The following is a 26,356-nucleotide window of genomic DNA, read 5'->3' on the forward strand; positions in this document are numbered from 1 at the left end:
TGTAATATAGTCCTGCTAATCGTGGTAAGCTATTTTTGTGTAAAAGCATGTTGAGGCAATGTTAGCTTGGCTTTGGAAGTGAATCAGAAAAAAGTCGTCTTCATAAAGTCGGAGTTCAGATTTTCTTATAAACTATAAAATGAAAAAGTGAGGGAACATTTAAAACAACCAACTGTTCAAACACAGTCGGCTAGTAAGAAAGCAACACAGCTATACTGTGCAACATGCTGTGAGCAACAAACAAAAACCGCTTCCTGCCGTGCTCGGCTTTGGCACAGTGTGTCCCACACTGCAATTTGTTGAGCTACACAGAGGACACTTTAGTTTTTATGGCCTTGTCCCTTTCATACAGCAGCGGGAGGAACGCTCTGCTGTGAGAACACGCCCCTGGCACGTCACCGCGGTGCCTGAAACAAAGATCCTGGTGCCAAAGCAAACGAAGTGACTTCATCCTGTGTCATCCAACTGAAGGACAAGGGAGCGCTTGGAGGGCCCTCTGAGGTTTGAGGGCTGTGCAGAGCTGGGTAGGAGAGAGCCGAAGTGGACACAGTTCTGGCTCAGATAGTGCTGTGTGCAGAATCACAATCAGAGGACTTTGCATGCATGCTCACACACGCTCTCATGTTGTCCTCTTCACATCCTTCTCATTACCCGTCTCCTCATTTGTCTCGCAGCTTCTTTTTCCATGACCTGAGTCAACAGGACCAAACAAAGACGCCGTGTGTGAAGCAGCTGTAAGACAGCTGATTGATGATTTGATGTATTTTACGTTTCTCTTTCTCAAATGACATTTCAGTAAATCTTGATTTAGCTGATCTAACTTAATATTTAAAGGTATTTAATGGTGTGAGTGTATTTTTTAAGCACTCTAGGCTGATTGTTTTCAGTTCACTGGACTGTACCACTGAGGGCGGGAAGCGGGGGGTAATTTTGTCATAGTTTTTTTTTAAATCTCAACAAATCGTAACCGTTTAAATTGATGTTACTGATTCTTGTCTTTAATATGAATTTGACAAACTCAACACTCCAGGAGCCATTGATGTAAGAACCTGTACAGATACACTGCACACAACACAAATGTCCAAAGTAAAGTGCTTTAAAAAAGACGCTCACACACTAAAGACAAAGAAAGATTTTTAGTTGTGCTCGCACAGCTGCTGCCAGATACGTTTAAAGACAAGCACCCAGGGCAAAGGTGGGTCTAATTTACAGCTGCAGTGTTTAAATGCTGACTAAAGAATTCGATGAACGCACTACATGGACCACACGCCTACAAAGCTGCAAGGTTTGTGAATGCATGTGTCATCTTAGATTTCTGTTAAATAAACAAAGAACACCTCTGATCTGCTCATCTGTACAAGAGTCACTACAGCAGATAGCTTCTAGTGCTGGGCCATATCATACCGTTCACAGTAATACCGGTGTAATGTTGGGCAACGATAAGAAAATGAAATATGGCGATAGAATATGGGTAAAACGCACATGCGCAGTGCCTTTATTTTCATACGCACACGGCAGAAAAAGCATGGTGGCGACGGAGAAGGGGAAGAGCGAAAGCAGATCGTTGAATGAAATGGATGAAGTAAGTGAAAATAAAATAAACAATAAAAGGTGAATCAAATGGACCATTGAGGCAAGGCTGGGATGGTCAATTTGGTAAAGTAAATCTGTTGGGCATCTTTCTTTGTCTTTAGACAACAATTCTGATGCAAAAGAGCCAAACGGGACAGGCAACAAAAAAAATAAATTTAACTGTGAGTAATACGTTATGAAGCTTTAATCGCAGCCGAACCGGTTTACTCAGGAACAAATAAAACACTGAAACAAACCAAACATTAACATTTAGAAGTGATCTAAGTGACTTATATATCATGTTTAACCTCAGTAGTGAAATCTCTATTAATAAAAATAGTGTACATGTACATACGTGTACATACCTTAATAAAAACAAGCAGGTGAGATGTTAGAACGCTTTTATTTTTATTGTAGTGGACACTCAATACAATAGACAGCTGCTGGGGTTTGTTTAACCTGAGTAGCAAAAAGACCGCGGGGGGGTTGGAAACGATGTGCCGGGAGTCCGCTGTTCTCGCCGGCTCTAATGATCCTTGACCTCGCTGTCTGCTATGGCAGCGGTCCCCAATTTTGTTATCGTTTTTATCGTTTACTCGGTTTCCCTGGGTCTTTTCACGTGTGTTATGAATAAGTCTTCTTTTTTTCGGTACCGGTACTAGTTTTATTTTGTTGTATTTATCCGCGACACCTTAAAGGCCGGTCCGTGAAAATATTGTCGGGCATAAACCGGTCCGTGGCGCAAAAAAGGTTGGAGACCGCTGTGGTATGGAGCTGGCGGGTCACAGACGTCTCCGAAAACGTCGGAGCGCGTTTGGAAATATATGACATCTTGATAAATCGAGCAGATATTTGAAGTTCACACAGCTACATTCTCGCTTGAAAATAACTTAAAAGTTTATTTTGTGACCCAGAAAGAGTAATATTTAAAAGTTTTTAGCCCCGCTCGTCCGCCATTGCCGCGTTTGAGTTTTGGACGAAATGCATTCTGGGATATTTAGCTGTACTAAGTCCACACAAGTCACCACCGATGCATGCTTGGTAAAACGGGCGGAGCGAGAACACATCCGGGACTTTTTCGCGTTCTCGGCTTGATGCGTACTTCGAATTGGAACAGTACTTGGTCTCCGACTGATGACGTGTCACGAGTACACGAGAACGCAAGTACGCACAAGTACGCATATTGAGAAAGGGCCTTTGTTGCCCGAGAGCACTTCAGCAGAGTAGATCTGCAGTCAGGACTGCTGTCGTGGCTGGGAAGTGGCTGCAGGTTGCTGCCCAAGTTCCTGGTTCTTGGCCACGACACACACCCTGGGTTGCAGGGTGTTCTCCAACAGTCACTTAAGGCTGACACTAAAAGTGACACCCATGTTAAAGTTTCCAAAGGCAAAGCCTGGTGGGAAAAAAGAAAAACTAATTGTGCCTTAATTTTGCCTAATAGCTCACAAAAATGGATTAAAGCTTAGAGAAAGGGGCGTGGCCACACTGTTGTCAGTTTCACCTCCCAACCTGGCCCGTGCCGTCACTCCCTCAATATCTGATAACCTGCTGACCAGAACATCCAAACGTCAGAGCAGGCTCAGTCTGCTACTGATGAACTTTACACTCATTACTCTGGTTCACCTGTGGCTCCAAAAATGTCCAAAAAGCCACAGTGGAGTCCAAAAACATGAATCTGTGATTTTGTAGTTGCTACATCTATCTTTTAAGGCCATTCCCAGTGGGTGGGGTGTCACCCCCATCAAGGCTGACTGCACTCTCCAAAAGAAAGGCAGGAATTCTTTCATGGTTGGACTGTGAACCGTCTCTCTCAGGGCCATTCATTTATCCTGTCTGTGAGCCTCTCACATACGTGTGTGTATGTGTGTGTGTGTGTGTGTGTGTGTGTGTGTGTGTGTGTGTGTGTGTGTCAGGTCAGGTGTTGAGTGTCCAAGTGAGTACCAGCAGAGCGTAATAGAGACGGGCTGGGAAAGCAGCAGGTCTGACACCAGTGGGCTCCATGATAAATGAGAGCTTTGACAAATGGACCTTAATCCCATACATGCACTACTGCTTCTTTCGTGTGCAGTGTAACACAGTGACTGCAGTGCTGCAAGAGTGCATGATTTAAAAAAAGAAAAGCACCCATGCCTTACTGTTCGAGACGCTTGTGATCAGAGATTGATGTTAAAAGACAAGCGTGCACTGAAACAATAACGGTGCCCTGTTTCTGCTCTCGACAGCCGCTCTGCAGCCGCTCACCTCGACGGGTACAAACAAGCTCTGATACAGCACCAAATGGTGAAGAAAGCCTACAGGTGTGTGTGTACCTGTCCCTCAGCCCCGTGCTGCTCCCACAGCAGACGCGAGCCGTGGGACACATGAGGGTATGTTTATCTTTGCTGGGCATGTAGGCGCATACTCATTGGACCGAGGGCCTGTTTGCAATTTTTACACCCCCCACCCCCTTCTTTCCTATGTGAGAAAACAAGTTGTTATTATTATGACTCAAATGGTGGATACACCTTTTTGGCACAGGGAAGCGGGGCAGCACGGAGGAACAGTAATGCTCAAAAAATGAAAATAAGTGGAAAGTTGTCCAGTTTCTTTTTGCCAACGCTGACTTTATTAGCTGTCTGTATGTGTCCATAAATATTTATAAACAGTGTAAAACTGCAGGCAAGGCGGGGCCCTGAAAATGGGGGCCCAGTTTTGCCCTGGCATTAATCTTTGAGTCATTAACATTGAGGGGGAAATTATTAGTGACAGGCTTAAGGAAATACATCATGCTTCAGGGTCAGTGGGGCTCCCCAAAGGCATAATAAAGGGAGGAGAGGTACACCAGTGATACCTGGAGCCTCTAGCTCTGCAAGCGCTCGAGTTGAGTGTATAGTTAAACTGAAATGAGCCTTTTGTTTGGTTAAAAAAAGCAGACAGGCAATATAACAAGTTTCTAACAGGGAAAGGTCCTGTATTAGGACGCAGCTGTGACAGTGTGGTATAATATACCCAGTGGACTGTGTCTGCACTTTGGGAAAAACAAATAATACTGTAGTTCCAAACTTGTTTCATTTTTTCCTAATTTTGTGCCAGTTCACAACACAAAGGCACAATAATAGAAAGAAACAACATGTACAACCCTACAGTACTACAGACAAAGCATCAATGCTGGACTAGGACCCCATACTGGGACTAACATGCATCTTCATCGTGGTCGTATTTAGTCTTCTTTCCATTGCAGACAATAAAGTGTTTTCTTACTGAGTCTGAGGATAATTGTTAAAGGCACTGAACTTAAAGTCGGGTTCTTATTCTATACTACCCTCTCCAGCAGAAGCATTGATTTTATTTCAGTTTATCGGAAGCTTCACTTGTGTTTACAGTGTTGACTGAAGCGAACGAGTCTCTTACTGTAAAAATATAAAACTGCTGTATGACGTTACAGTACAATACTGTCAGCTGTTGGGTTGTCATGCTGTGATCTCCAACAGCTGATTACCATGAAAATCCATTGCAAATTGATGATTTGAATATTTATATTCAATCAAGTCTTTGTGCTGCAGAAACACAATCACTGAAGTAACGACGACTGTTGAAAATGAAACAGTGTTGTTGAACCTAATATCCTGCGTCTTTACAGCTAATTGGTCCAATGTAGAATAAACTGGAGTCCAACAATCCACAGATTTATAAAACATAAAATATCAAGTCAAGATTAGCACCAAGAAAAGCCTTAAAAACAAAGTGTCTCATAAACTTGCAGCTCTCTGGCAGGCAGCAGCCTGGTCTTTGCCAACCATTCATACTCGACCATTTCACACCATATCTGACATGTTAGTGTTTCATTATGGACATCTGCCAAGAACAATTTTACTGGGCCAATTAACAAGCCTACAGAGAGCCGCGGCGTGCAGGCAGGCGAGCGGAGTTGATGATTTGATTTACTCGTTGCCTTTGTGAAATGTGCCGATTCACCGCTTTGATGAGTTTTCTGTCACGCAGCATCACATCGGCACATGCCAGAAATGCCAGAAAGCATCACTCAGCGAAACTCTTCAGCAAGCTTCCACATGTGGAGGAGCATTTTGTCCTCCCCCTATATACTCAAACGCCACCATTAAGCACTCAAAAGTCCAACGTGGCCAACGTGTCCTCCTGCAACATCCGAGGTTTTTTCCTTTTTTTACATTAGCAAAACACAATGTAGCAACCAAGCACACCCAGCACCCCTATACAGAGCTGCGAGGAAAGCTTAACTGCTCATATTGAACATGTGGGGAAGCACCTGCTCGCAATCCACTCTGTTACTCACTCAAGCAGGTGTTTCCTTAATCATATATTACGTGACACGGCTGTGCAGAATATTTCAGCGCAGCTGCACGCATGCTCCTGAACACCGCTTTGTAAATGCACATCAAGTTCTACCTGCAACATGACGTGTCCCTGCAGCCGTCTGTTCTTTTCTTACTGCTCTTTTACCCCCTCCTCTACACCGCACAGCCAAACTATTGGCTATCTGTGTCACCGGCTTCAGGCCGTTTACGTCGCTTGGAGCCTGATGGTGCACGGGAACAGAGACCGCCTTCAGCACCGTTTTGTTTTCTCACACCTCCCACCAACATGTAGCTATTAATTGTGATGTAGTGCCCTGGAGTTTAATCTTAATGAGCAGAGATGGAAACAACACGAGGCTCAGGAGAAAAAGACAATGACTTCAAATCGTTTTTAACAACACATTAAATAACCGTTTGCGTACAGTGGCACCATCAGCGGAACAAGTTGGCATTTAGCCTAAAACATGGCGGTGCGGCCTCAGCTGCAGGCTTTCAGTCTTGGTAAGAAACTCATTAAGAAGAAGTAAAAACACCCTCCCACATATATGATGCTGTGCATCACTTTCCAGCCAATGGTTGGACATCTCCTCACATAGAGCAGGTAACCCTCTGGTATATTTACTGCATTGTTGGCAATTAACAGTTGTCTTTATTCCCACTGCTTCAGTTTCTCCTGTCAAAGTTGAGGTAAATTTAACTCAGACCCGCACAATAAGCAGTTAACTTTAGCTGCATGAATTATGGCAGTGAGTGGGTGTTTTTGACCATGTTGCAGGAGCAACAGCCCATCGTCAGCACCCACAGCAGGAAGAGACTTACAGCCACCCACAGCTCAGAACAGGGCGGACGCTTCTTTGTGATGAGAGAAATTACATTTTTTACAACGACAAGCTGGTCACCAAATAGCTGAGTGTGCAACAAACAGATAGCACACAAGAGCAAAGTGCACCAAAGTTGATTTGAAAATGACAGCCAGCTGCGGGGTTGCAGACCTGGTCCCAATATTTGAAATCAACCATTTCGAATGGCAACAGCATCACAAGCTCGATGCACAGTCGCAATAATCTGGTCTCTAACCACAGCTTGACAGAGTAATGGAGCCACACTGGTGATCCAGAGACACTCGCAGCTGTAACAGTTACAGATTTATGCACTGAAACCTTTTACAGCTTTTGCTGACTTTATCTGGGCTTCAGCTGAAAAACACTGAGCATATCTGAGCTTTTAGGGAAGAACACGGCTGTGTTTGATGCGAGTGTTTGGCCCATGACGAATATTATTTGCTTCCTTTTGTCTTTGGTTCGACACTTCTTGGTAACAAAATTGAGAAACAGAGAGGAGCTCTATACCAACCTCTGTTATTAACTAATGGTTAGTACAGAAAGACAAAACAGAACAAGAGTAGTTTGAGTGAGGCCTTCACTAAAACATCCTTCATGTAAAAACTGAACATCAGTCGAGTTTAGTTGGAGTTCTTAGACAAACTCCACAGTTTTCAAAGATTTGAGTCTGACAGTTGGTCCAGAATAGCCGGACGTTCCTGCGACAGAACAACGTGCAGAGTGTTTATTGGCAAACCAGAGTCTTGTGCTTCCTGAAGCCCATCTTTAAGCCTCGATTGACATCAGGTGATCCGTCAGCCTTGCGTGAGCTCTGCTCAGAGCGTCTTTCTCCTCTGAGCTGGCCATTGTTGTGGGGGCTGATAAATATTTACTCTTCCCAGCTTGGCAGGGAAAGGGGGTGGGGGTGGTGTGTGTGTGTGTGGGGGGGGGTCCCATTGTGGCAGAGGGGTCAGAAGCTGACACGACAGTGGGATCCTTCCTTCCCTACTGGCACCTACACTCTCAATACACTGAGCTGTGAGCTGGGACAGATCCACTGCCACTAATCGATTGTGCTGGGGACGTCAGGACAATACAGCAAAGAGGATCCACAACAGGACACAACGCAGAGTGAAAGGAAAGAAGCATCAGTAACTAATTACTGATTACTTCCCCAAAAAAGTAATCCTGTTACTTTACTGATTACTTATTTTCAAAAGTAATTAATTACCTAGTTACTTTTTAAAAACAAGATTTACAACCTGAGTAGGTGATAAAGCGATAGATCTTTCAGCCAATTCTACTTTTTCTACATAATCCATCATACAAAATGTAATCAAATGGAAAAGTCTCTTTTTAAAACTTGTTTTATTAGTTTTAATCTTTTAACTTTATGCATCAAGCAAAAATGTAATTATCTGCAACATTCTCTGACTGGAAGAAATTAGTTTAACATTTAAACCTATTTTCTGCACATTCCAGCTCATAAAATAAAATATTTTTTGTGTTTACACTCAGTCTTTCAAATAGATGCAAGTAAAACACAGCAGAAAATAAATAAAGTCAAAGACTCAGCGGTCCTGTTGCTCTATTTTCACCTGTAAAGCAGGAGTGGGGCAGGCGGAGGTTTACCCTGGTGCAGGTGTGCCGCGGTCAGTGGAAGAATCCGCGAGTTTCTCTGTGAGTTTCCCATTACGTCGTAGCTACTCGGTGCTTGTTGGAAGTTTAGGGGTTTTTTTCGCTGTAAAAAGAAGTTTTCTTCCCACGCACAGCGGACACTAATGTTTTTGTCACTTTTTATGGAATCAAACTCAAAGTAAGGTCAGTACTTCCACGCTTTAAACGCTGCACGCTCACACTCTCTCTGCACTCGATATGTGATCCACTGTTGATCTGCACACAGCTGTTGTCACTAACGTTGCACTCGCTTACGTCACTGTCGTGAGACATTCTCGCAAAAAAAATCACGGTTTTAGTAACGCAGTAACGCAGCGTTCCTACGGGAAAGTAACGGTAATCTAATTACCGTTTTTGCAATAGTAATCCCTTACTTTACTCGTTACTTGAAAAAAGTAATCAGATTACAGTAACGCGTTACAAGTAACACGTTACTGCCCATCTCTGAACTCGAGGCTTCAAAACATGATGTCACAGTGGCTACATCCATCTTTTACACCAGGGGCAGCACAACTAAAATGCCTATACATCCGTCCTGAACCTGAAGCATTTGGGATTTTTGGGAACACAAATATCAAGAAACATCCATCAATATACAGATATTGATACAGATACAGTCTACGTTCTTCAGTATGTTTCGTCTCTGAAGCTGGACACTAGATGGAGAGCTTGACGATCCTGTCACACCGCACTGGGACAAGTACATATGTAAGCATGTATTAAATGTGTGCTACACAACCATTACTCTCTATGCAGACATTTGGCAGGATCCAACATCTGGTACAACTCCACCTGCATTGGTGATTTCATCCGCATCATTAAATTCCCATCTAGTAAGTATATTGTATGTTTTTCCTTTAACAACCTCATGAGATGAGGCCAGATAGGTTATGCCTCACATTTTTCATATTATTGCAGGAAATGCTCAGATATGCGAGTAATACAGTAACATGATTTCATCAGGATCCTTTTCAGAAGTGAATGTACATGTAACATCTGATGCTTTAAACACGGATCCAGCAGAAACAATAAACGCACATATTCTAAGGATTTATTTGTCTGATCGTAACAGGAATAAAAGACACTCTTGACGGCTTCCTTGTTTACAAGGGGTCACTACAGTAGCTCGCATTCTGGCAGATGTTGTAAGTCGGATGCTTATCCTGACACAAGCCCAAAGGAAATCTGCGTCTCGTCTCAGGATCGAACCGGGGGATCTTGTTAGCCAACTGTGTAAATCACAAGCCCACTAGGACTATTGAGCTTAAACGGTTCCAAATATCTGGAAAAACTGAACTGAGAACTTTCAAAGCATCTACTATTGATCACCAACCAAGACTCTATCAGAACCATCCAACATGTTTCAATATTAGCAGTTTCTCACACACATCTCTTTTCCTCTCAGATGTGGCTTCATTACACAGAGAAAGGTTAATCGTAAATCAAACTCAGCATATTTCAGGAAAAATCATATTCTGGCTGGAGAGCTGCCTCCAGCTGAGCTTGTGCACTGATGTCATTTTACTACACCTGCATCTTGTTATTGCAACAAGTGCTGTTTTTCTAACGTGTCCCTAACAATCACATCAAGAAACACAACAGATTATTAAAATCAACAAATCATAAAGTTTAACGAAGACATCATCCCGAGCCATCGCAGCTGAAGCCTCTAATGAAGCCGACAGCGAGCGACTGGCTGCCAACGTGAGGCCGTCAGGCATGAACTGGCTGCCAGAGGCAGGCACACTGTAGCCCAGACAAACATCCCCAAACCATTCATTAGGCTAATGAAGCCCGGTGGATCACCCGAGGCCTCGGATGACGAAGCAGCAGTCGTTTACAACTCTCCACGATCAAAGTTAAGAAAGCTCTGTTTTGTGTGTTGGCTGAGGGAGGCACAATGAGTTGGCTGCCAGGCTCAGCCCAAACGTACAGTCAGCCTAGTAATCAAGGGTTCCCATGCACGAGACAGTCAACACAGCTGCTCGTGCAGAGCGGGGAGGGTGGATCTGTCGTTGGTTACTGGAAGACTGAGTGAGCAAGCTAAGAAACATTAGTCCAAAGCACGAAAGGATTTTAACGTCATCTCTAGACACCTTTCTTTGGGTTGTACGTGTCTAGTGTTTGGCATTCAGACAAAACCAATGGAAAGTGGTGATGAATGGAATAATTGTTTTGGTGAACTTTGCATGAGCGTTAAAGGTCCAGGTTTTCTTGCTAGCTTTTAAGGATGGATGGCAACAGTCCCCAAAACATCGCTCACATTAAAAATAAAAATAGCAGTAACCAAATGAACCATCAGAGACACGCATGCCATGTTGAGACCATTCGGTTGGGTTACAGACTAAACTAAAGGATCATCAGTTATTACCCACACGTCACAGTGTAACATACAAAACAATGAAAACACGGCTAACTGACTTACATTATTGGGCCAGCTTTAACACACTGCTTTCAGCGATGCAACAGTATTTCATTTAAGAAAGCGAGATGGAGATAATGGTAAATGGCCTGTATTTATATAGCGCTTTACTAGTCCCTAAGGACCCCAAAGCGCTTAACATATCCAGTCATCCACCCATCCACACATTCACACACTGGTGATGGCAGCTACGTTGTAGCCACAGCCACCCTGGGGCGCACTGACAGAGGCGAGGCTGCCGGACACTGGCGCCACCGGGCCCTCTGACCACCACCAGTAGGCAACGGGTGAAGTGTCTCGCCCAAGGACACAACGACCGAGACTGTCCAAGCCGGGGCTCGAACCGGCAACCTTCCGATTACAAGGCGAACTCCTAACTCTTGAGCCACGATCGCCCATAATGGTGTTAAATATACTTCACTAAAATTACAATCAATTTCTTTCCACAAGTCAAAATTTAAACAGTACAGGCTCTAAAATGTACTCCAAGTAAGAGAGGAAAAAGTTGCTCCTTGAAGGACGACAATAAAATAATATCACGATACAAGAATACAATGTTTGTTTTCACTTTAAGTGATAACGCTGAATCAAAAGTAACAAGCCTGTATTAAAAACAGCAGAAAGTACAGAAGTTTGTGTAAATAAGAAGTTGTCAGAAAAATAAATAATAAAGTACAGATTATAGTGTGAGGTGTGAAACTGGGTGTGGGTCACAATCAGCCAGAGTTTCGGGTGTGTTCATTGTGAAACCTGGCCCCACCTTATCATGCGAATTCCTGAGGTCAGATGGCCCAGGATGTGAGTGGGCGTTAAGGCGTCTGGGAAGGATCTCAAAACTGGATTATAGATGGCAGAGAGTTGGTGTCGTAAGCCCCGCCTCTGTTCAAAGATGGTCGCTCACAGTGGACATAGATGCTTCTTTCACTCCTCTTTCAAACCATCTGTCCTCTCTGTCCAAAATGTGAACGTTGGCATCCTCGAAAGAGTGACCTTTGACCTTTAGATGCAGATGGACTGCTGAGTCTTGTCCTGTGGAGGTGGCTCTTCTGTGTTGTGCCATGCGCTTGTGAAGTGGCTGTTTGGTCTCTCCAATGTAGAGGTCTGGGCATTCCTCGCTGCACTGTACAGCAAACACCACATTGTTAAGTTTGTGTTTTGGCGTTTTGTCTTTCGGGTGAACCAGTTTCTGTCTGAGCGTGTTGCTGGGTCTGAAATACACCGGGATGTCGTGCTTGGAGAAAACTCTCCTGAGTTTCTCTGATACACCGGCTACATAGGGGATGACAATGTTGTTGCGTCTGTCCTTCTTATCCTCCCTCGCTGGTGTCTGGTCTTCTTTTCTCTGCCTCTTTGCTGACTTTAAGAACGCCCATTTAGGATAGCCGCACGTTTTGAGTGCTTCCTTTACATGTGTGTGTTCTTTCTTTTTCCCTTCAGGCTTAGAGGGAACATGTTCTGCCCGGTGGTGTAGGGTCCTGATTACTCCAAGTTTGTGTTCCAGAGGGTGATGGGAGTCAAAGAGGAGGTACTGGTCCGTGTGTGTGGGCTTCCGGTAAACTTCGATGTTGAGGTTGCCGTTCTCTTCAATGTGCACGGCGCAGTCCAGGAAAGGCAAACAGTCGTCCTTTGTGTCTTCCCTGGTGAACTTGATGTTTTTATCCACAGCGTTAATGTGCGCAGTGAAGGATTCCACTTCTTGTGTCTTGATTTTGACCCAGGTGTCGTCCACATATCTGTACCAGTGCTGGGTACTCTTCCTTTGAAAGACCCAAGAGCCTTCCTTTCCACTTCCTCCATGTAAAGGTTGGCTACAATAGGTGACACGGGGGAGCCCATGGCACAGCCATGTTTTTGTCTGTAAAAGCCTTCGTTGTACTTGAAATATTTAGTGGTGAGGCAGAGGTCTAACAGTGTGCAGATCTGATCGGGTGTGAAGTTGGTCCTGTCCTCCAAGGAGCTGTCTTCTTGTAGTCGTTTTCTGACAGTAATCTTGGTAATAAATCTTGAATAATAGCTCATTAACCTTTAGCTTAAACTTTAAGTTAAAAGAAATAACAGAAATGAGAGTGCACATGCACATAGCTCTACAAAGGCAGAATATCATCTGTTGCATTAGCAAAATAACTGAGCTACAATGGCAGTCTATTTTTGTTTTGAAGACATTTTTTCTTGTGCTAAGCACGATCTTTTGTTACGACCGTGTATTACTACCAAAGCTGGCCACATATGTTTCTGCACGCTGTAGCTCATGCAGTAGATTTAATACTATATTAACAAGAGAGGATATCTGTAAATTGCTTTGGTGTGGAAACTCTGACATTAGCTCCGGTTCTCAGTCTGATGAAGCTGTAGCCTCCCACAGATATGACCGGGTTGGCGGGTGGATGATTTCCGGGCTTGGCGCAGGGTTGGTGGAGGAGGATTAAGTGGGTGTCATGATTCGGCTGTGTGGCAGGCAGGAGAGGACCCAAACGCAAACTCACGGAGACAAAACATAAGCTAAAAGCTAAACATAAAGTATACCAGGAACCACGGGGAGAATCACACACAGCATGAGGGAGACTACGACACTGACAAAGAGAAACACAGAGCTTAAATACACAGAGGGATAACGAGGGAATGAGACACAGAAGGAGAGCACAGCTGGGAGTAATCAGGCTGGACGAGACAGACGCAAAACTAGAAACACTCACATGAGACACGGACCTTCAAAGTAAAACAGGAAACACAATGACTGAATTCTAAAACACGCAAACTTAACAGCAACTGGAGAGACAGAACATAGGAACCTGAAACATGGTACAACACATCACAGTGGACATAACATGGAACACAGGGAAGCCATATAACAAAGCCAAAGAGCTAAACCTAAGATAACCATAACAGACCTAGGGAAACAAGAAACAGTACATCAAAGGACTCAAAACATAAACCATAATATAAAAGCACAGGATCTCTTCCAAATAAATAGGAAACATAATGAGACGCAGACATGACAACCAGAACTTGACAAGGTAAGACACAGACATGAAACACACGAAGAGCAGGGGAGACTTAACATGGGTTGGAAACACGAGGGGGAACTAATAAGCAAATGAACATAGGAGGCCTAATGAGCTTAACATACTATAAACATCAAGATGAACTAAAACTCAAAACACTGGGTCCTAAGACCCAGGATCGTGACAGAGGGATTTATACTTTTGCATTAAATGTGCACCATAGGTATGCTGTAATAGCAAACCTTTCAGAAATCCCACTCTTTAACCTCCTAAGACCTGAACTCTTCCACAGTAGCATTTTTAATTTCTCTTTGATTTTTGGGCTGATTGGGACCTGATGAATGTAAAAACAAAGAACTACCAGATTTATTTTTTTTTACCTGATTTTTTATTTTTTTTTGCCTGTCCCATTTGGTTCTTTAGCCGTCAGAATTGTTGTCTGAAGACCAACAAGGAGACCCGATGGATTTATTTTGCCAAATGGATCATCGTGGCATTGCCGTATTGGTCCATTTGATCGACCTTTGTTTTTATTATTTATTTTATTTTATTTTCAGTTGTTACAGACGGGACAGACATGAGTGAGGGATAGGAAAGGGAGAGAGAAAGAGGAAGGAAATTTTAAACAGAAGGGGAGAGGGACAGTGAGAGAGGGAAAAAAAATCTCCTGGATCACCTGTTGAGAGAGAAATAGAAAACAAGCAAAAAAAAAACAAAAACCAAAGCAACATACTAAACACAACAGCATCGCATTAATCTAGCTGAGTGTAAACAGCAGTAAATACTAAATATTGAATGTTGTTGTGCAGCACGCAGGACCGACAGCGCACAATGTGCTTTGAAGTAGCAGCCAAGAAAGGTGTAGTTTAAGTCTACGAACAGTGAACACCCGTGTGCACACCTGTGTGGATCAGCGCGCTTGTATTCAAAAGGTTTCCCCATGTAATGGTCTGCAAGAGGATGTAGAGAGCCATAGCCCCGCCCCCCAGGGCATGAAGCAGGCATGGAGGAGATCCAGGCTCCAGACATCCAGAGGCCCCAGAGTGCGAGAGCCCAAGGAGGACCGCCGGAGGGGCATCCGTGCCACCCTCATGGGAAGGGCTAAGGATCCCCAGACGAGGCGTCACCCAGTAGCCACCGAGCAGAAGCTAGAGGGGGCTGCACCGGCATGCCCGCCGACTCTGCCGGCAGCCAGCTGTGCCAGAGTGAACCGAGCCGCAGGCCCAGAGGCCGGAGGCCTGAGGGTCCCCCGCACCCCGGAGGAGGCCTGACCGAGCAACAGGCGCCAGGCCCGCCAAGTAGCCACCGGGAGTGAGCTGATTTTTGTTTCTAACAAAATGAGAGCCACATATGAGGAAATTCGTTTAAAATTTCAATAGAACAGTAGCAGCATAATGTCCTCGTAAGTAGACATCAGGCCCTTGTAGAGCAAAAGTGAGTATTTCAGAATCAGAATCGTGTTTATTGGCCAGGTATATGCACAGACACATACAAGGAAGTTGGTTCCGGTAGATGGTGACTCTCAAGCACAGCAATGTAAATCACACACACGTGTCTATATATACACACACATTACACATGCATACACATACATACACAAAGCTGTGTAAACCAACTATATATAACCAATCTAAACTTATATACATAGAATACAGGATGACAGAAATGAAATGAGGTGGAATGAATACTACAGGATGTACATAAGGTGCAGTTGCAGTCGGGCAGTGGAAGCAGTGTGACAATTTGGTCTAAATAACCCCAAATGTGATGTCCACATATGTGGACGCCAGGGGCCCGTTCTTCATACGTCGCTTACTACATCCAAGATCAAATGACACATCCAAGACCAAATCATCGCGCTAACCGTGAGCTCGCTAATCCGGTTCTCCGAACACACCTGCTGTTGGCGATTAGTACAGCTGGATGAAGTAATGTGAGATCACTGGGTGGCTTAACAGGGGCTACGCATCGATAGTAGAAACATTGATCGGCAACCCTCTGATTGGTCGGCAAAAATGTCGAAGGAGAGCGCTCGGTATTTTTCGGCAGCAGAGCAAGAACTCTTGATTGAGGGATTTCAGGAGTTTCAGAGTTTAATTAAAACGCAAGGGAACACTGCAAAGGCTGCAAAAGCAAGGAGAGAGGGCTGGCAGAAAGTTGCTGACAAATCAAACTCGTAAGTAATTTAATAATAACAATAATAATGGAGTGGATTTATATAGCGCTTTTCAAGGCACCCAAAGCGCTTTACAATGCCACTATTCATTCACTCTCACATTCACACACTGGTGGAGGCAGCTACGGTTGTAGCCACAGCTGCCCTGGGGCAGACTGACAGAAGCCAGGCTGCCATATCGCGCCATCGGCCCCTCTGGCCAACACCAGTAGGCGGTAGGGTAGAATTATCATATCACACCATATTATCCAATATTATATTACATTATATTATATTATAATATGTTATATTATATCCCCTTTCACATTAGAGCCACAACAGGACCCACTAGAACATGGGAACAAGTAAAAGTGCAATATAAGAATGTTCTACAGAATGGTAATATTTATCACTTATATTGCTTTTAGTCTCTTGGAAAGAGACCCTGGAATAATCTGTTTGTTTATAACAGCAACCAAGAAAAGGGCAGAGCAACAAAAAAGACAGGTGGTGGTCCTGCACCCCCTCGTCAACAAGTTGGTTAAGTAAATAATACCCTCACGGGAAAATCGATATCTCTCAATGAGCACACTGTCGCGCTGAGCTAAAGGATCCTGTCTGTCCCGCAATATACGCTGAATCCTGAAAACTCTCCTTATCAATCTTGCACCTTCCGCAATGGGCTGCTCGCGTATACGGACAGGACATGGCTGCGACAGACTTCCCAAATCCACCTTCGCTTTTATAGCCGTGGTCTCTCATCCTGATTACACAAAGTAATTTACAATTACTACTCTGAAATATGAATTACATCTGTAATAATCACATACATGTAATAGAATGATTAATAGTACATTTCCCTTTTTTAGGAAATGACCTGTATGTATCTGTATGAAATCAATAAATGGATCAGGTGCTGCATTATCTTCAGTTACATTGATAATATTTATTTATGGTGAAACAGTGGTGGAATATCGCTGTTGCTTTCGTATAAATGAAGCGGACATACCTGCGTGGCCGCGATCTAATCCTGTTTACATAAAGTAAACCTGCTCCCGAGCAGGTTTACGCTTACGGCTCTGTTGCTATGACAGCAAGTCCCGGATGAGCTTCGGGGAACCGAACGATCCAGGATCACGCGAAATCGTCAACAATCAAATCCAGCTAACTTACTTAGCGAGGTACGAAGAACGGACCCCAGGTCCTGGGAGGTTAAGTTGACATGCACCTCCCTAAAAAAAACAAAAAAAACCCAAACTAACTACATGTTTCAGCACTGCAGCCAAAAGCTGATTGATCAATTCATTATTTCCTGTTCTGCATTTCTGGCTGTTGCTTCTATTACAATTTTCAGAAGCGAATAGAAGACAAAAGACCAACTTGAAGACAGGAAGTCCACTGCCGAAGGTGTAGAGCAACACAAGTCCACCATGCACAGGTACAATTACTAGCAATGGGGTCAGCCACTTGCACAGGCTCTACGTAATTCAAACTGAATCAAAGCTTTACTGATGGCATCAGAACCAATGATGGCTTTTTAATCTGCTGTCAGGGCTACGTCATGCTGGTGATGGACATTTTGCACTTTGCTGAATGAGCACCAGTTCATTAGGCGGTCTCTTATAAACAGCACCATCAGCCACACTAGCCGTGTGTCTCGGTTTGCACAGCTCTTCCAATCTGTGTGTACGCCTAGTGTGTTCACAGCAATGTACAAAGCAGCTCTACACGGCAGCACAGCTAGCATTTTGGAGGTGTGACTACAGATCCATGTGGACAGGTAACACTGGTTAATATACTGGTAGAAGTACAAATGCTGTGTTTTACTGTGTTTGCAACACAGACTGAGTGTAAAAGAAAAATGTGCAAACTCAGAGATGCGTGCGTGCGAGAGATTTCCTGCGTATAAAAGGCTGCACTGCTCCCTGAGCTTAGACTTACATGTCAACATGAAGTCATACATTGGACAGTGAGTAAACAGATACAGTTGATCCTGTCTATACCGTTTTTCTCGGTGGGACTGGTCATACCCCACCACACAGAGATATGACCACAAATCATTGCAAATGTTTTGAAATAAAAATTAAGCTTCATTTGCACATCAGCGCAGCCAGAAAGACATTTAAAAAATATCAAAAAATGAGAGACATGTTTTTTCCATGAATCCATCATAGGGGTGTATGGGGGCACTGTGAGCCACGGATAAACAGCTTGTACCTCACTCACTGACCCAGTTGTAGCGCGGTGAAGAACAAACATCCTCCCCTTCAACTAGAAGCTTGTCTGAACTCGCCATACAGAGGCGGGGGGGAATGAAGAGGTCCAGCAATAGCTGCGTCACAGAGCAGTTCTTCCCTCCGTGCACGTTTTCCTTATTAGACTGCTCGTGATTACAGGACACTGATGAAAGGCTCCCGACTTTTCCCATTCTGATTGTTGGTTAGTTAGAGGCTTTTAAATGGTTGCTGACATGACGTCATGCAGTAAAGCTGAAATTAGGACCTCATGAACAAAAAACACTGCACTTGAATTGAAAAAAAAGGCCTGATTAAACACCAGCTTACAGTTTTGTTGTGGACGTTGTTATCATTACCTTCCAAAAAGCAGTTACAGACAGAAGAGCAGTTACTGATCCAACAGCACCCTTAGACAAGTCGAAGTGCCAAAAACAACCGCCCCCGGTGGCCACATGAGGCCGACTGCAAACACCGGTCAATCCTCCAACTCCCGTGTTAAACACTAAACATGTTTATAGGCAGCTACAAATAACAGTGTGGTTTATATCACTAACTTCCCTCTTCATCAGCTTCTTCATCAGCTGTACACGGCTGATAAAACAACAGGAAAACAACTTGTAATATACAGAGACACATAAAGTCTGTAGAACTGTATCCATGGTTTAATATTAACACCTGTGAGAACAATCGTGTGGTTGTAATGTAATTAAATATATTGTTATAATATCCGTGTGTGCGTGTTATTCATTAATAATAAAGTTCTATTAACCATTCAAGAGTATATTTATCATAATAAAGTTATCGTGATGACATTTTTCCATCATTACCCAGCCTCAGTCTACCAGCGTGACTCCCTATCTCATTATTTCAATTCTGATTCACTCGGAAGCATTTTAATGGAACTACAGAACAAATATTACTAATTACTAATGTGCTTATTTGAACTGTTTTATTTTCAGTGTGAGGAAGTCTTGAGACAGCCCTTACTGCTCTACATTTTGGGTGCCATACCCTTTTCTCATTTTTAAAGTGATCCCGAGCAACAGTTCTGCAGGATTTTCTCTGGAAACCGGCAGCTTTTTCACTCACCCATGGTCCAGTCCAGACCGTTTTCAGAGGAATGTGGGGTTTTCTTTTTGTTGGTTTAGCCATTTAACACAGACCTATGAATCACCCAGACATAAAAACTACATCTAACTCATGTCTAAACACAACACTGTAGATTCTTCAGTTTAATCTACGAAAGGTGGAAGGGAGGCTGCAACACACAGGTTTGTTGGAGCGATTAAAAGGAGGAAAGTCAGCACAGACTGAGAGCTCTACAGCCCTCTGTAAAACATGGTGGGGGCGTTTCGGTCAGAGGTGTTGGCAAGTTCAAAAACACTAATGTCATTATGAATGCATAAAAGTACCATCAGATTTTAACACTACAAATCATCTAGAAAGTATCTGATTGACCCATGGCTTCATTTTTTGATATACTGTAACAATGACCCCAAACACACTGCGTGCAGTAAGAGCACGCCTGGACAGAAAACAAGCACACAGTGCAGACCTCGACATTACTGAAGCAGAGCAGGATCGTCCTGACAGAGAACCGAACAAAAGCAGCCGAACAAAGACGAGCGTTGAATGTCCTGAAGAGGAGAAGACAGCTATTCCTGAAGATAACTTCCCACGTGAGAAGCAGAGTTCAGGCTGTGTTAAAGATGATTGTACCTAGGGGTGGGGGGGTGGGGGAAAAATCGATACTGTGTAGTATCGTGATATTTTGTATCGATGCAGGGACAGCAGAAATCGATATTTTGTTACAAAAAGGTTTTTGTGCTCTGACTTCAGAGCATGTTGATCCTTTTTCTGAGCAAGAATCCTGACATCCCTTCACTGTCCAAATGTGTTTAACTGTTTTTGGCAGCAATAAACATGACAGTTTACTTATTTTAATTTAAGACATGTTTTATTTTAATTACGTTTAAAACTTTTTTATTTAATGTAAAATCATATTTTGTTTTAATTTACTTTCAAATTCTTCAGTTGCTGAATGGGCTGCATAGTTTTCATAAATAGCTATAATTGTACCAGATGGTTGCATTCAGTTAAGCTGGACTAGACTGTAATACAAACCGTTCAGTTTGTCAACAATAAAACTGAAATGAGAGAAAGACTGAGTGCGAGACTTTGATATTAGATAAAATGAATATTGATAAAGTTTACCTTTATGGACAGAATCTGAATATCGCAAAATATTAAAAAAAAATTGCAATAATATCGTATCGTGGGATGTATGGTGATTCCCACCTCTAATTGTACCAAATATTGACTTCCGAGCTCAGGTTTTTGCCTTATATGTATCTACATTCAATATAGTGCCACACCCGTTCCTGTCTTCTTAAGCTATAGTTTTGCACACATCTCTGTTTCACACCTCCATATTTTGTCTCCTTTTATATCTTCAGTTCTATTCCTGTTGTATATATTAATCAGCATCTGTGGGTGGACAGCAAAGAAAGGATTTCATTGCACAGAGAAATGCCCTTTTTCTCTTGTGACACATGACACTTTGGATCTTTGAATCTTAGTAAAACATGTTGAAGAAAAAACACAAACTGATGGATAAAACATATTACAGGTCATATACAAAGAGTTAGTGTATTACAAAAAGGGAAACAACTGTTAGTGCAATGGGTGAACGCAATATCACGATGGTCAGGGCATGTACAATACTGGGGTTTGTGCAATATAATTGATGTGTTTCTGTTATTGTTATCTATACTGTCCTCTGTGTCCACTCTCCTTGTCATTGTTTGTTATAGTATAATGTGATCACTGTTTTTGTCCTTGTCACATGACCTGTAAATAGTGTCTCTGTATGTTTTTACTAACTTGTGTTTAACACCAACCTGCCAGAGGGTCTGCAGATGGAAATTAGCCCAAGGCTGTAATCTGGCATATTTACATTTGTTAAAATGTTCATTAATATGTATTGCCCCTCTTTCTAAAAAATAAATAAATAAATAAATAAATAAATATGTGTGATGCACCCACACAGCTCAGTTCAGCCTGCCAGCCTTAGCTAATAGCTCTGCCTCTTGGCGGGAAATATCAAAATACAGACGATAATGAACATCACATTAGCCGAGTTAATAAAGCAACACGTGGCAAAGGGAGCACTGTGCAGACTGATCATCACATTCATTTTGGGTTTAAACTAGGGCTGCACGATTAATCGTTAGAAAATCGCGATCTCGATTCATACTTATGTGCGATCTCATTTCCAAATGACAACGATTCAAAAAAAAAAAAAAAAAAAAAAAAAAAAAAAGACGACGACGTCCCGGCATTTTGATCCGGGACGTAATCTGCATGACAACAAGCGCTCACTCTTCCTGCTCAACGAATGACGAGGACGGAGCCTTATACCACGTGATACAGAAGCTGTGCCGTGTGATGCTAAAATTAGCAGGAAAAAACAACGGAGAGCACGTCAGGGATGACGAGAAAGTGACAGGAGAAAATCCGTCCGGGTCAACCACCCAAACACCAATAACAGGAACCTTATATAGCGCTTCCCTGTACACGTCGAACTCCCGCAGGCACAAAGAAATTACGGAGGCTATCACTTATCACCTGACCAAAGATATGGCTCCATCAACACTGTGCAAAACGAGGGATTTAGGAAAATGATCAACACCCTAGACAAACGCTACACAGTGCCGTCCCGCAACTATTTTTCTATTGTTGCACTACCTGCTCTGTACACGCAGCGTCGAGCAACGGTGGAGACGGAATTTCAAGCAGTACAACAACAAAACGTGAGACATTTGTTGTTTTATGTTTATTTATTGTTTTTATGTTCAGTCTCAACTGTTACGAAGTTGATGTGCAGTTAATAAGTGCAATAAATATTTATACTGGAAAAGAGAATCGTGAGAGAATCGTGATCTCAATTCTAAGCCAAAAAATCTTGATTCTCATTTTATGCAAAATCGTGCAGCCCTAGTTTAAACCACACTCAGTTACTGAATGAAGGAAATGTACAACAGGACGTCCCTCAGAACTAGTTTGATGTTAACTTTATGGTGTGCAGCTTTGCACAGTAAATACACAATCTACAGTTAAACGCAGAGCTACATGCCTTACCTGCAAGATGACAATGCACCGTGCTCTGCATTTGTTTATGTGGTCACACTCTCAAAGCCCCCAGAGACACCGGTCAATCTGTGGACACACAGACAAGATTGCTCTGAAACACAGTACAAAACAAAATGAAAAGAATCGGCTCCTTTGGAAAGAAACGACTCCACTGAGTTAAAGATCAGCAGCAAGTGCTATCCATCTATGCCTTAAATAGGAAAGACTGCTGGTGCCAATTTTCCTTGAAAATCACTGCTGGAAATAAGCTTGTAAAGGAATCCACGGAAGAATTTTTTTTTTTTTTTTAAGTGTAAGACAATAAAAGAGTCTGGTAAAAAAAATAAATTAAAACACAGAGACCGAAATAGGCAAAATCTACAAGTCTGTTCCTTCCCCTCGACCTCGAAGCTGAGAGGTCACACCACTCGCGGGTCTGTTAATAAGGTCTGCAAAGGTCACTTTATTGTGAAGATTAGGCCCACTGACAGAAAAATGCAGCTTCATACTGCAGAGATTTTAGGTGATGATTTAACAGGTACAGAGAAGATTAGACAAGAAGGCCGGCTAGCAGGAAGCAGGACAGGAAGGCATTATCCTGCCCCGTGACGCCGGTCCTGGGAGGTTAGCAGGTAGCCTAGAAACAAGGTCATGATATGACCTTGAGTATGTGCAAGGGCTCAGCAGAACAGAAGGCCATTCAAAGGCAGCATATGGTTCACATCAGCAGTTCCTAAGGTGTGTGTCGATAGAGAGAAGATGAAGACAGTGGTCGCCACAGAGGGGGTTAAATATGGACGGACGAGCTGACAGGGTTTGTTGCAGGTAGACAACTCTCCAGCAATCTCCGCCGTCTGTTCAATGTAGTATATACTGCTGAAGATAACATTATGCCAGAGATTGTGATATCCTTAGATGCCCACAAAGCCTTTGATCGAATAGAGTATTACTATCTATTTACGGCCCTCGAAAGATTCGGCTTTGGTCCAACATTTTGCTCATGGATTAAAATAATTTATTCGAGCCCCCAGGCTATGGTGAGAACGAATAATATCATATCTGAACCCTTCTCTCTATTCCGGGGAACAAGACAGGGGTGCCCTTTGTCACCCCTGCTCTTTGATGTGGCAATTGAACCCCTTGCGATGATGCTGAGACAGGCTGCTGAATTGGTAGGGATACAAAGGGGGACACAAAACCATAGGCTGTCCTTGTATGCTGACGATCTCCTCCTTTTTCTGTCAAACCCTGCCACTAGTATCCCGGTGGCCCTTGGTATTATCAAAGATTTTGGGAGGGTGTCGGGCTATAAAATTAATTTAGACAAAAGTGTTCTTTTCCCCATTAATAAACAGGCGAGGAAACTTTCTTTCCGGGCCTATCCCTTTGCAATACATAAGGATAGATTCGCATATTTAGGTGTTAATGTAACTAGTAAGTATAAAGATTTACTGGACTATAACTTTAAAGTTGCACTGGACAAAGCGAAATTAGATATGGAAAGGTGGGCGTCGCTCCCCTTATCATTAGCAGGGAAGGTAAATTCTGTTAAAATGATTATACTGCCGCGGCTCCTCTATTTATTTCAGACGATACCGATTTTCATTCCTAAATCATTTTTTAAGGAATTGAACAAATGTACGTCTGCCTTTATTTGGAAAAAAACTGTCCCCAGGATAAGACGGGAGTTTCTTGAGAGACAGAAAGAAGAGGGAGGTCTGGCTCTGCCGAACTATATGCACTACTATTTTGCTGCTAATATACATAAGTTGTTATTTTGGGTCAAAGAGTTGGATGAGGATGAAACCCCAATATGGGTTCATATGGAAAGGTATGTCTCTAGTCCAGTGTCCCTGCGCTCCCTGGTCTGCGCTCCTCTACCCTTGAGCAAACATCTTTACACAAACAACCCGGTGGTATCTCATTCTCTGAAAATTTGGACTCAATTCAGATCACATTTTAAAAACAGAACCGCCCTCCTGTCTGCTCCCATCTATGGAAATCACTTGTTTCCCCCAGCCCTCGGGGGAACAGCCTTTAGGGAATGGCATAGAGCTGGGGTGGAATGTGTCAAACATCTTTTTAAAAATGGTACTTTTATGTCTGCTGCTCAACTGGAAAAGGACTATGGAATCTCCTCCAAGACTAATTACTTTAGATATTTCCAGGTTCGGGACTTTGTGAAAAAGTCATTCAGCCCCTCCCTCGAGCTTCCACAAAGCGGATGGATAGACGAGTTGATGGACACAGATCCGACTGCTAAGGGGACAATCTCCACGCTATATACACATATTCAGAATGTGGCTTCCCCCTCCCTGGACAATGTAAGACGGAAATGGGAGGAAGAATTGGGGCTGGACATTTCAGAGGTTGACTGGGGGGGGGCTGTAGATCTAGTACACTCTGCTTCTATATGTGTGAGACACGGATTGATACAGTTCAAGGTGTTGCACAGACTGCATTTGTCAAGGGAGAAACTGGCAAGAATGTACCAGGGGGCCGATCCGACCTGCCCCAGATGTAAACAGGTACCAGCCAACTTATGCCACATGTTCTGGTCTTGTTCCAGGCTGAAAGACTTTTGGGCTAACATCTTTAGAACATTCTCATTCATTTCTAATAAGGATATGGAACCAATGCCTCTGACAGCCATCTTTGGTGTGGCACCGAGGGAAACTCAACTAACAGCCTCTCAGAGGAAGGCAATAGCATTCGCCTCATTGCTGGCTAGGAGATTGATTCTACTTAACTGGATAAAGGCAACACCGCCATCCCATAAACGCTGGGTGGAGGAGGTGATGGCACACCTCAAATTAGAACATCTCAGATTTACTATACAGGGCAACACCAAGAAATTCTTTAAGGTCTGGCAGCCTTTCATTTCCTATTTTGAAGATGAGTTTCCTTCCACTCCATAACTGGCAACCCCCCCCCCCCCTTTTTTTTTTTTTTTTTTCCCTTTTCTTTTCTTCCTCTGTCTGGGTATAGTTTTGTCTTACACTGTGCGGTAGGACTTGAGTTCGAGCTTTTCTGTATGAATGATATGCTTTCTGAAAACTCAATAAAAACACTTTGATTATTAAATATGGACGGACGAGGAAGCTTTTAGTCCGTTTTGAGCAACGGGCTCGGGTTAGACGGACCCATTTATCCCAACATAACAGCTCAAAGTTTCTCCCCACACTCCAACACTGGAGGGGTAGCATTTACCCCCTCACACTGAGAGCAGTCTTTAAAAGAAAACTCTTTTCTACCTCAAAGCTTCGGAAAGGCCCAAAGACAATCAAAGCATCGATTCTTCTCAATAAAGAACATCCTTCCTGTTTTTGTCATTTAAATATAGATATGAAGACGCTTCACTGCAAATGTTAAAAATCAAAATCACGAGGTTCAGTTTGTAAAAATTCTGCCCTTTGTCATCACGCTGTTGCCTTTTCCCCTGTTGCTTACTGTGATCATGTGACAGCCTGTTGGTGTGGAAAGAGCTCAGACATGCAAGTATCTCACAGGCAATTCCCATCAACCCCAGGTCGCCGCTAGGCCTTCGCCAAGCATGCATACACCAATTAATCCGATGGCTCGAGTCACAGTCAACTTTCATTTCCAAAGAAGTCGCTCGTCAGGGCGCCTGACTGCAGCTTCATAGACAATGAGCTATCAGAATTAGTTTAGACTATGGAGCCTGAGTGTGTGAATAAAACACAGGAAACCAAAGTAGAGCTCAAAAATATATATATTATGTTTGTTTTGAGAAATGTATAGACAGATGTACAAAAAATAAAAAAATATGCATATATATCACAAACAAAAATAATGTTGACAATACAAAACAGCTTATTAGGTTCCAAAAGGAGGTGGGATGAGGTGTGGTCCAGTATGAGATTTAGTTTAGTTCCATGGACCTGTGATAGGTCATGTGTCAACAGTTTAATTCAGTCCATAGGTTTACGATTCCTACCGCAACGTAGCGGTGGTCGGGTGGCTCGCCATCCCGCGCTGATCAGGGCTGATCGCGGGAGAAAAGAA

The 26,356-nt window shown here is 43.1% G+C and overlaps 1 protein-coding gene across 5 annotated transcripts in view; it reads right to left on the bottom strand.

Annotated features, from left to right (window-relative positions):
• disp1 (dispatched homolog 1) overlaps nt 1-26,356 on the bottom strand; it is a 129,579-nt gene that overhangs the window by 60,727 nt on the left and 42,496 nt on the right. For 4 of the 5 annotated variants that reach the window (XM_080882419.1, XM_080882412.1, XM_080882421.1 and 1 more), the window contains one exon: nt 22,340-22,417. The exons of the other annotated variant lie outside the window; for it this stretch is intronic. The gene's annotated coding sequence lies outside the window, so the exon portion shown is untranslated. The remainder of the gene's footprint in view (nt 1-22,339; nt 22,418-26,356) is intronic. 5 annotated transcript variants of the gene reach the window in all.

The sequence above is a fragment of the Rhamphochromis sp. 'chilingali' genome, assembly GCF_963969265.1.
Source record: "Rhamphochromis sp. 'chilingali' genome assembly, chromosome: 5".
NCBI classification, from domain to species: Eukaryota; Metazoa; Chordata; class Actinopteri; order Cichliformes; family Cichlidae; genus Rhamphochromis; species Rhamphochromis sp. 'chilingali'.